This window comes from Hyperolius riggenbachi, chromosome 3 (genome assembly GCF_040937935.1).
Source record: "Hyperolius riggenbachi isolate aHypRig1 chromosome 3, aHypRig1.pri, whole genome shotgun sequence".
NCBI lineage: Eukaryota > Metazoa > Chordata > Amphibia > Anura > Hyperoliidae > Hyperolius > Hyperolius riggenbachi.
In genome coordinates this window covers 129246059-129257713 of record NC_090648.1, presented here as the reverse complement: position 1 = coordinate 129257713, position 11655 = coordinate 129246059, and the positions used below count along the sequence as shown (strand labels likewise).

The window sequence follows — 11655 nt, the reverse complement described above, 5'->3', positions numbered from 1 at the left end:
ACTACATATTGGGTATGGGGAATGAAATGCTAATACATTTCAAGTTTTTATTGAAAAATTAGTAATCAAATGAGTATAGCATGTAATGTCCTGATTGACCATCCATATAGACATGTATATACATAACTATTGTGTTGGTTCTGGAGATCCTCTGGAGAACAGTAAACAAATATAACTTGTGAAATAATATTTTGTTATGGTTGCTTTGAAAGAATCATCACTGTAAGAGTGAGGATCCAACAGTTCTAACATAGTTTCATTAGGCCGGCTTTCAAGAAGCAGCAAAGGGAAATGGCATTCAGAGGCGTCTTGATTTACCATGCTTGATGTTCTAAAGGGTGCAGTCCACTGACCTCTTTCTGCTGAAATATTGTCCAAGGTTGGGTCTGCTCTGTTGTGGATCACACTGGTTGCGCTGTGGCGTAACTACAATCTGCCGGGTCCCCCAGCAAAGATCCTGCAGGCTGATCCCGTCCACCCTCAGCAAAACCCCCAAAGTCCAAGTATTTATGTAGCTTTCAGACCCCACTTTTTATTCTGAGGGCCTACAGGTGCCTGAGGATGGAAAGGCAGTTTACTCTCCTCCCCTAGGTCCTTCCTCCTTCCTTCCCTATACAGATTCCTGAGCAGAGAATAAATGAGCGGTTACTCTCCCACCACTTAGCATTCGGTAGCTGGAGGTACCCTCAGTATTAAGGGACACCTGACGGGCAAGGGAAGTAAGGGAGAAGTGACAGCTGGGTTAGCCAGCACACTTGCGGTGCAGTTTGGTGGGGGTTTGTAGGTTCATGGAGGGCAAGGTCTAGGGTGCCAGGACATCTGTGCCTATAGGCTCCTGTGATGTAAATCCGGGCCTGCTTAGGCCACAGCCTAACCGCTAAGGAAGTGTTGTGTAACCTAAACTTTCATTTTCAATTTATGGTTAGATAAACAAAAGAAATTTGCACAATTTTCAGTAAGAATCGCCATGTTTGTAATGTTCTAAACTGCTGTCAAGGAGCTATATTGCTGCTGGAGTCTCTGACAGTGGCTTTAGTCCACTGTTGAAAACCAATTGAAATAACTTTTGATGCATAGTTCCTTGAAGATTTCCCAGAATCCTCCTTGTGTAGAATAAAAACTTAGCATCTTCCAGGATGCTAGTTCTGCTCAGTGTGTTTTGGTCTGGCTGTACATCCTTCCAGCATGACTATTTCATGTGAAAATGATTGAAGTGGGGCAGTGTTATGAATTTCTTGCAGTAAAATAACGAACACTGCGTGGGATTCATTTCACAAGCTGCTGTCACAGCAGTCCTGACCTTTTCACTTGGGTCAAGAATTGTGTGCAAGAATTACTGGTAATTAATGTGCTTTTTTTTTTTTTTTTCTTATCATCCATCCACTGTTAATTGTACACATGGGGGATGACAAGTTGACTGCTTTTTTTTATAGGCTACAGGATAACATGTTCATTATAATAAGCAGAGAGCGCTTGTCATCTCTTGGACAGAACTAATGCTTTCATTGGTCAAACGTGTTACATTGAATCTATTTTTTCTAATTGTTGCTCAGCTGACAGATTATATATCTTTAAACAAATATCCCTAATCCTGTTTGCCTGGAAGTGCTAGTGGGCTATTTGTAAAGACAATGCTTTTTTTCACTATTTTTTAAATATTTGTTGAACTATATAGGTCAGAAAAAAATGTAATGCACAAGAAAACTATTGTGCAATAAATTGAAGACCTGAGCTAAATTAAAATAGCAGTACATTGCTAAATGTTCCCATAGTGACTGGAAATGTGAGCTGGCAGCATGAGTCACTTGTTTCAGAATTTCTAATAAAAATAGACAGAAAATATGGGGAAAGCTGTAATTCGCACAGGTACACACACACACACACACACACACACACACACACACACACACACACACACACACACACACACACACACACACACACACACACACACACACACACACACACACACACACACACACACACACACACACACACACACACACACACACACACACACACACACACACACACACACACACACACACACACACACACACACACACACACACACACACACACACACACGTAAAGGTTTTAGGCAAGTGTGAAAAATGCTGTAAAGAGAGAATGCTTTCAAAAATAGAATTGAAGTCTTAATGATTTATTTTCATCAATCAACAAAATACACTGAGCAAAAGAGAGATCTAAATCAAATCAATATTTGGTGTGACCACCCTTTGCCTTCAACACAGCATCAATTCTTCTTGGTACATTTGCATCCAGTTTTTGAAGGAACTCAGCTGTTATGTTGTTCAAACATCTTGGAGATTTAATCACAGATCATCTGTGGCTGTAGGCTTCCTCACATCCTTCTGTCTCTTGATGTTATCCCAGACACACTCGATGATGATGAGATCAGGGCTCTGTGGGGGCCATACCATTACTTCCAGGACGACTTCTTTACGCTGAAGAAAGTCCTTAATGACTTTGGCTGCAGGTTTGGGGTTCTTGTCCTGTTGCAGAATACATTTGGGGCCAGTCATACACCTCCCAAATGGTATTGCATGATGGATAAGTCTGTATTTCTCAGCATTGGTAATACCATTATTCCTGACCAAATCTCTAACTTCTTTTGCAGAAATGCAGCCCCAAACATTTAAAGAGCTGCCACCACGCTTCACTGTTAACTGTAGACACTCATTATTGTACATTTTCCAGACCTTTGAGGTACAAACTGCCTTCTGCTACAGCCAAATATTTGAAATTTAGACTAATCAGTCCAGAGCACCTGCTGCCAGTTTTCTGCAGTCCAGTTCCTATGTTTTCGTGCATACTTGAGTCGCTTTGCCTTGATTCCACATCGGAGGTATGGCTTTTTGGCTGTAACTTTTCCAGGAAAACCACCTCTGGCAAAATTTCCTACAAAATTTACTGGAAAAGAGCAAAATGTATATTTTCATTAATGATTACCAACAGGTCTGGTCCAGAGATGGCAAAGCTGGCCCCAATACATGATACTACTGTTTCACACCTGAGGATAAGGTTATTATCTTGCTTAGATGCACTTTTTTTCCCTGTTGACAAACACAATGCTTTTCATTATCGTGTTTTTATTTTTCCCTATCTAACCTGTCAATGGAACGTTCTTTTAATAACCTCCCAGCATATCCACTTAGTCTATAGCAAACTGTGAGTAGCAAATGAATAGTGATGTCTTTCTGCTTGCCACCCTGCCATGCACACCATGATGGTGTCCTGATGGTGCGCTCATGAAGATTGACACTTGCCAATGCAGGGGCTCCTTTCATACCATACAAAGGCTATTATACGCTTTTGGATGGATTTTAGGCCAGAAAAGTGATTGATCTGAGGCTGAAATTGATTGTTTACCTGGTCACCACAGTGTACCACTCCACATTCCTGTAGATTTCAGCAGAAATACGATGGTATATCGATCTTACTCTGCTTTGTATTGCTTGATGCAGTGGAAATCAATGGGAGCATTGACTGAATGTTGCTCCTGCCCACTCCCAGCTATCACACAAACATGTAACCAGGAATAGTAAATTGCACCTAAACACATTCAACACCCACTTGAACTTAACATTATAAAGGCTTGCTTCCTTTCTGTCATCAATTTTGAAAGAAGCCACCATCATCTACAGTCCACACTATCAAATCACACCATCTTTGACACGGAGAGGTAAATTGCAGTCACCCACACTTAACACAAAATTATTGAATGCATTGAAGCGTAATCACCCCCAGTAACTGGTGAGAACTCTCACATAGGATTTCAATAGACAAGTACTTTTAAAGATCCTAACATCTGGAGAGGAAAAAAAAGCCCAAAATGCTTAATTTGCAAAAAAAAAAAAAAATGAAAGTTTTTTCATTTTATTTTAAAAATCTAAGAAATATGACCCGCAGATCAGAAATGTACAAGCATGCTCCCATATGGAGTCTGCTTCTTTGATAGCTTGTTGAAAGGGACAGCAAAAGACAAATGCAGTAGTTCTGGTATATATTGTATAAGGATGACCAAAAAAATAATCGAGGAAGCAGTATTTATAGAAGCAGACTCTGAGCCAGAATTTAGGTTGCCAAAAATAAAAGTATAAGAAACCACGAACACTACCCTTTTATATGAACAGCTCCATGCGCAGGAGGTGCTGAAATATGGATATAAAATTAGATTCTATGGATATAAAATTAGATTTTTGTTACGTTCTAATTTAAAGAGACTCTGAAGCTAATTTTCCCCATTTTACCTTATAATTCGCTTCAGTGCTCTCAAGCCAAGTAATCCGCCGCGTCCCCGCCACAAAACAAGCGCTGCAGAGCCCCCAAATCCCCGGGGGCAATCTGGCTGGCATTTCCTGGAAGGGGCAGAGCTTTCAGCTTCAGCTCTGCCCCTCCTGATGTCAATTGCGGTGCATCGCCGCCTCTCCCCGCCCCTCTCACTCTTTCTTCACAGAGAGGGGCGGGGAGAGGCGGCGATTGATGTCAGGAGGGGCAGAGCTACAGCTGGAAGCTCTGCCCCTCAGCGCACCAAAATCCACGACCAAGTTGGTCGTGGATATATGCGGATGGATTTGGGGGCTCTGCAGCGCTCGTTTAGCAGCGGGGACACGGCAGATTACTTGGCTTGAGAGCACTGAAGCGACTTACAAGGTAAAATGGGGAAAATAAGTTTGCTTCAGTGTCTCTTTAAAGGGATCATAGCTGATACACATCAAATGTAAACAACCTTCAAAAAAGTGTGTGCCTGTATGTCTAAAGATCTCATGTGGATTAAAGCCAAGAACCAGCAAAATAAAGCTGAGCCTTGTCATAATGTCATCTGTAAAAACATCCCTGATGTTCCAGTTGCACAGAAAATATACTCTTTTTTTCGGGAACACGCACTGACAGCAGCAACAGTTACAGGAAGTAATCAAAATGTGATTAGTTCATTAAATATCGTGCAGGTAGCAACAAAAAAAAATCAAACGAACAAGAAAATGTACAGGCTAGCAAACCTGAAATGAAAATACTGTATTTGCCGCCTTATAAGACGCTCTGGAATATGACGCACCCAGGTTTGGTGGGCAAAAACAAGGGAAAAATATACATAATAAACCTGGTGTGTCCATGTTCCAGGAGCGTCTTGTACATGTTTACCCCTAAATTGTGTCCCCCATGTGTCATCCAGTATACCCCCTGTGTGCCTCATGTGTCCCCTCCCCATCTGTTCTTCTGTGTCCCCCATTGCCTCTGCTCCCTCCCCCTTCCCCATTGTCTCTGCTCCCTCCCCCTTGTACCCCCCCATGTATGTAGCTGCAGCTTACCTACTCCATGCATCCACGAGGATTGCAGTCCTCCGTCTCCTCTGCACTTCTCCCTCTAGTTAACGGCTTGTACTGGTGACACGATCAGTACAAGTCAGTTGCTAGAGGAAGCTGCACGGAGGAGAATGTATAAATGTATAAATACATCAGAGGGCAATATAAAAGCTTGGCGGATGAGCTTTTTGTCCCTAGGCCTTCTCAAAGGACTAGAGGACATGATCTGCGCATGGAGGAAAAACATTTTAGCCATTTATTTAGGAAAGGGTTCTTTACAGTAAGAGTGATTAAGATGTGAAATGTATTGCCACAGGAAGTAGTTATGGCAAATTCTATACCTGCATTTAAAGGGGGCTTAGATGCTTTCCTTGCGTTGAAGACATCCATGGCTACAATTACTAGGTAATGCCTAATGATGTTGATCCAGGGATTTTATCTGATTGCCAACTGGAGGCAGGAAGGATTTTTTTTCCCTTTTGGGGAAGGGTTTTTCGCCTTCCTCTGGATCAACAGGGATATGTGAGGGAGTAGGCTGGTGTTGTACTTTGTTCTCTGGTTGAACTCGATGGACGTATGTCTTTTTTCAACCCAAATAACTATGTAACTGACGTGTCAGTTGTTCGTATCAGTGGGCGGTTGTAAGTCGGGGATTCTTTGCCTTTGCCGTCTAAGATGCAGGAAGTTTCTCTCCATATTTTCAGGAGAAACATTGTGTCTTATACAGTGCAAAATAAGGTAAATTTATGAAATAAATAATTGTAGCTATCCCAATAATCCTAAACATTACTTTTTTTTTTTTTGTTAGCATACCACAGTTTTATTTTCGGTTTAAAAGCTAAAGAAAGCTTTAATGTTTCATTGTCTCAGCTGAATTACTTTTTAAGTGTTTGAGAGCTAGAATCTATGACCTATGGAACATTTCTATGTATTTCCTGCACTAAGAAGCTGTTCTCTGCCAAGCAAAAAGTTTTGAGGATGTAATTGGACAGTAAAAATTATGCGGTATTCCCGCTGGGTAACTGCTAGAGAGTAACGTTAATTTGCATACTTGAATCCTAACCCTTTTAGTGAGAAAAAGAAAAGAAATGAACACAGCCTAGTTATATGCAGGAATGATGCTTTACATACACAGTTATCACATCAAGGCCCTTATTCAATCCACTTTTTTTCCTAAGTTTTTGCCTTGGTGATCTTTTCACAGCTCATAAATAAGATGCCTTTAAATCCACCAACAAGCAAGAACATTCTCAGAATAGCAGTAGGAGAACAGAGGCGCCAGCAGGATAAAAGCGGATAAAAACTTTAAAATTTGCTGGGAGAAAGTGGTGGACTTACCTCCATAAAGCAGACACCTTTCGTGCAGGGCGGATCGTTCAGAAACAGCCTTATCAGTCCGCCGACAGACTGTACACACGCTGTACTTTCTGCTGAAAACCCACCCAGCAAGAGGTGCCGACGGACCAGTCGTTGGCTTCAGTCAGACGTGTGTACGAGCCTTTACAAATAAAGCATTAGGAGCAGAGACATAAGTCTAATTTTTTTTTCCAGTACAGGAAGAGTTAAGAAACACCAGTTGTTATCTATGCAAATTGCCATTGAGCAGCTCCACGACTTTGAAAGTCGCAGAGAGCTCTGACTTCTGATTAGGTTATCTCAACTGTATTGTAATTTTCTTTTGCAGAGAACAGTTCAGGACAATTTAAAAGTTCACTGCCTGTTCTATAAAAACATTTAGAATGCTGAATAATGTGTAAACTGCAAATATTAGAGAATGATGCTGTGTTATAAAAAAAAAGCTGTATAACTGAAAATAAAAATGAGTATTTGTTTTTGCTACCAATGTTCTAGTAATTACCCCTACAAGTACTACACAACCAATTAATGATATCATATATTTTTTTTCGCTTCAGTGTCTCTTTAAGTACCGTATATACTCAAGTATAAGCTGACCCGAGTAGAGGCCGACCCCCCAACTTTTACCTTAAAAAACATGAAAAAATTGATTGCCCCGCGTATAAGCCGGGGTGGGAAATGCCATAACCACACCACTCACAACCACGACCGGCCACAACCATACATGGGAAAAGCAGCATAAAATCGATAGCAATAATACCAGCCGGCTGCTGGTGCCCAAATTCTCTATTTAGCACATTATTTCCTAGACCTGTGTAATATTACCACCATCTCTGAGTCTGACAGTGACTGGCTGAATGCAAGGTCAGTATATAGTGGAGTTAATCTTCTCCCCCCCCCCCCCCACCCCACGAGTTTTTTACCCCCTCCAGACCTCAGTGATCACTCAAACCTAAGTGCCTCTTCATCCCCCGTCAAAAGCATGTGGATTAATGTAACGGCTACAACGTATGCGAGTACCGCTGATCTCTGGCTGCAATGCATATCATCTATGTCCCCTTAGTGCCCCAAGTGCCTCCTTGTCCCCGTCATGTGTTTTCCAGCTGAGTCTGATACAATTTGTGGGCGCTGTGCCTTGTGCATCTTTGTCACCCCCCCCCCGATTCTCTCCCTTGAGTGTCTCCCCCAAGCTAGAGCGGACCAGTATGCTCTCTTACCAGTGCAGAGTCCGATCGTTATGCATAGAGGTCCCGCACAGCGTTCACTCACCGGACCACGCTGGATGTAAGCGTCTCCTGTCTATGACGTCCTGCAGCAGCGGGAGTAATTAAAGGCGCCACTAGGGGCATCATATACAGGAGACTCCTACATCCAGCGTGGTCCGGTGCATAACTATGCATAACGCTCTGACTCTTTACCGGTAAGAGCGCATATTGATCCACTTTGGCTCAGGGGAGAGACTTGGGGGAGAGATTAGCGGAATGACAGGGGAGAGACTCGGGGGAGAGATTATCGGAATGACAGGGGAGAGACTCGGGGGAGAGATTAGCGGGATGACAGGGGAGAGACTCGGGGGAGAGATTAGCTGGATGACAGGGGAGAGACTCGGTGGAGAGATTAGCGGAATGACAGGGGAGAGACTCGGGGGAGAGATTAGCGGAATGACAGGGGAGAGACTCGGGGGAGAGATTAGCGGAATGACAGGGGAGAGACTCGGGGGAGAGATTAGCGGGATGACAAAGATGCACGCGGCTCCGGGCACACATAAATTGTATCGGAATCAGCCAAAACACATGGCGAGGGACAAGGAGGTACTCGGGGCACTAAGGGGACATGGATGATATGCACTTGAGGGGTGAGGACTCGAGTATAAGCCGAGACCCCCACTTTTGTTCCACTTTTTTGGACCCAAAATCTCGGCTTATACTCAAGTTTATACGGTACACTCTGAATCAAAAGCTCACAGAGCCATCTTTAGCAGCAATCATTTAAAGTGATTGTTTTTTGCGTGACATTAGCAGGCATTCACATGGTTGTGGAGGAATTAAAAAACACAAATACTAGTACACATGGCAGGGCCCCCGAGCTCTGCCACTGCCAGGGACCCCGATTCCCCATTAAACACCAATAGGGGGAGTGCAGGTGAGCCCCGGTGCTGCCACTGCCAGGGGATTCACCCACACTGCTTCTATATAATGCTGAATGCACAACACACGAGAAGCAAATGCTCACTCCCAGCCAGCAATCTGCCATTTTAATATGGTGAGCAGACACCCCGTCAGCCAATCAAGTGCAATGGTATACACCCATGCCTGCAGTACCAAAGCCAGCAAGAATTGCATAAGTTAAGCATCATTCAGGTGAGAGGGTTCGGTTGGACAATGACTGACCGAATTATGTCAGACCGGACCCTCTCACCTTAATGATGCTGTACTTATGCAATTCCTGCTAGATTTGGTACTGCAGACACTGATACCATTGCACTTGATTGGCTGACGGGGTGTCTGCTCACCATAATAAAATAGCGGATTGCTGGCTGGGAGTGAGCATTTGCTTCTTGTATTTTGAGGAATTAAAAAACATTGCTTTCGTTCATTGTAGTTGAAAGTTGATGAGCATTCATTTACACAACGGCCATCTGCTATCTAACAAGACTTACAGGAACCGAAAGCGCAGTGCCTAGCAAAAAAAGAAAGAAAGCATGGCATAAATATTTTTATGACTCTCTCAGCTCAGAGAAAATATACGCAGTTATTCATCTAGTTAGAAAGATGATACTTAGCATGAACTGACCAAACCCCATTTAGTATTTTTTATACATTACAAAGTATGCATTTCAGAATCAGAATCATTTGTTTCGCCAAGTACAAAGGGGTTGTACCCAGAATTGTGTTTTGCTCATACTGGTTCTGGAAGGAGGGTGTGGGTTGGATATTGAGGATAAGGGGGGGAAATGTCCGAAAGCCAAGAGTCGAGGCTGCCATACGCCATACAACAGCGCCACCAGTCACACTTGGCAATCGTCTGTTATCCCAAAGAAGACTTAGAGGTGCCCCCCCCCCCCCTCTAAGTCTTCTTTGGGATAACAGACGATTGCCAAGTGTGACTGGTGGCGCTGAGGTTCAGCAGTGATGGCTCAGTTCATTGAGGCAAAGGTTCAGCAGCGATGGCTCAGTTCTTCAGGAAAGATGCTGCTGAGGATCCTAATTGTTAGCATCTGGCAGTGCTGGCCAAGGTGTTGTAGTTCATAAGGTGCAGTAGTGTTAATTTCTTATTCCCGAATGTCGGTAGCGAGGGAAGGCATGGTCCCTCGTGTGTGGAGCTGTCCAACGATTGCACATTACCTGGATAACGTTTCCTACTTGTGTAAAAAGTTGTATTGTAAATGCCTGTCATTATCTCTGAGAGCGCTGGAGTCTGAGCTGTGGAAGAGGTAATCCCGCCTACTGAAAAACCGTCATGCTGCTTTTCCAGAGTGGGAGCGGGGCCTTCTCATATGGGGTAGAATGGGTGAGCGGGTGATTTCATAGACGTCCCTGACACAAGCATTACACTAAAGGTCCGCTTTACTGCAAACTGGCCCAATCAAATACACTCCCAATTTTGATTAGCCTATTTGCAAGCATACAATTTAATGTGGGACTTGAGGTGTTTATGGGTTTCCTTTCCCTTGGAAAGAGATTAACAAAGACATTTTTTACCAAAATGTATTACTTTCGTATTATCCAATACAGACCTAGAGGAATTTATGACTCCACTTAAGTGCATCCCCTGGTATGCAACAAAGCAGCTGAAAGGCACCCTTGGGAAGCTGGAAATTGGTCATCAGAAGTTGCATGGAGAGAAATGCCTTTGTGTCCCCAAAGTAAGGAAGATTTATGGCCCGTACTCACGGGCTGCAGAAGTTGCCTGTCGCCAGCACACGTGAGCGTGTGGGCGACAGGCCGGCGACAGCTTCTCGCCAGGTCCCTCCGCGTACACACGCGGAAGAGGGACCAGCGGCGAGGCGGAAGCTGTCGCCGACGTTCCTCCTCCCCCCGCCGGAAGCTCCATATGATACAATGGAGGTTGCTGTCGCTAGTCCGCGTACTCACGCGGACTAGCGACAGTTGCGGGGGAGGTGCGGCGGCGACTGTCGCCATGCGATTGAAACTTTCAATCGCATGGCGACATGAGCGGCGGGCGACAGTTCGGGGTGCGCGCGCATGCGGCGGCTCATACTCACGAGCGACCTGTCGCCGCAACACGCGCGCGCCGTGTGTTGAGGCGACAAAAGTCCCTCGTGAGTATGGGCCATAAGAGGAGAAAGCAACAAGGGGTAGTTGCAGGGAGGGAATTTACGACATACAATATGTCTCCAGATACATTTAATATAAATAGAAAAAGTAAGAGATGTAATTTATGAGACTTAAATACCAGCTGTAAACTCTGACAAATCATCTGAAAGATCAATAAAATATATATTTTTTAAAATACGCCATGTAAAATCATTACTGGGGTTTATAGAACCACCAAAATCTTCCTTATTCATACTATGAAATTGTGCTTAGTTGATACTGAAAAAAAATTATATATATATACAGTATATTTGTTGGGTGTGAGGATATGTATTTTTTGAAGGTCATGCATACACTACTATGGTAGCATGTGCATGAATGCTGAGAGTATTAATACTTTTTGTGCCCCTTGGCCAAGTATGTTGTGACTCTCCTTTCTTGTGCTGCGCCCCTCCCATTCCATGTGCAGCCCCCTCTTCCATGTGTATCATCCATGTGATCATCCATGTGCTGCAGCCCCTTTCTTTCATGAACTCTTTGGCGTCAGCTTCCCCTTTTCATGCTTTGCTCCCCATTTTCAACTTCCTTTTTCGTATGTAGCAACCCTCTTCCATTTTCAGGTGCCCCTTTGGGCTGCAGCTCCCCAAGGCCTGTGCCTTTTGTGGCCTTTCCAGAAAACCGCCTTGTGTACGCCT

At 43.8% G+C, this 11655-nt stretch overlaps 1 long non-coding RNA gene across 1 annotated transcript; it reads right to left on the bottom strand.

Moving 5' to 3' along the window:
- Window positions 1–2148: 2148 nt before the first annotated feature.
- LOC137561146 (uncharacterized) lies at window positions 2149–5400 on the bottom strand. Its single transcript, XR_011029882.1, has 2 exons — window positions 5334–5400; window positions 2149–2934 (listed from the first exon to the last, which is right to left on the bottom strand). It is a non-coding gene; the product is annotated as an uncharacterized lncRNA (long non-coding RNA).
- Between the last annotated feature and the right edge of the window lie 6255 nt (window positions 5401–11655).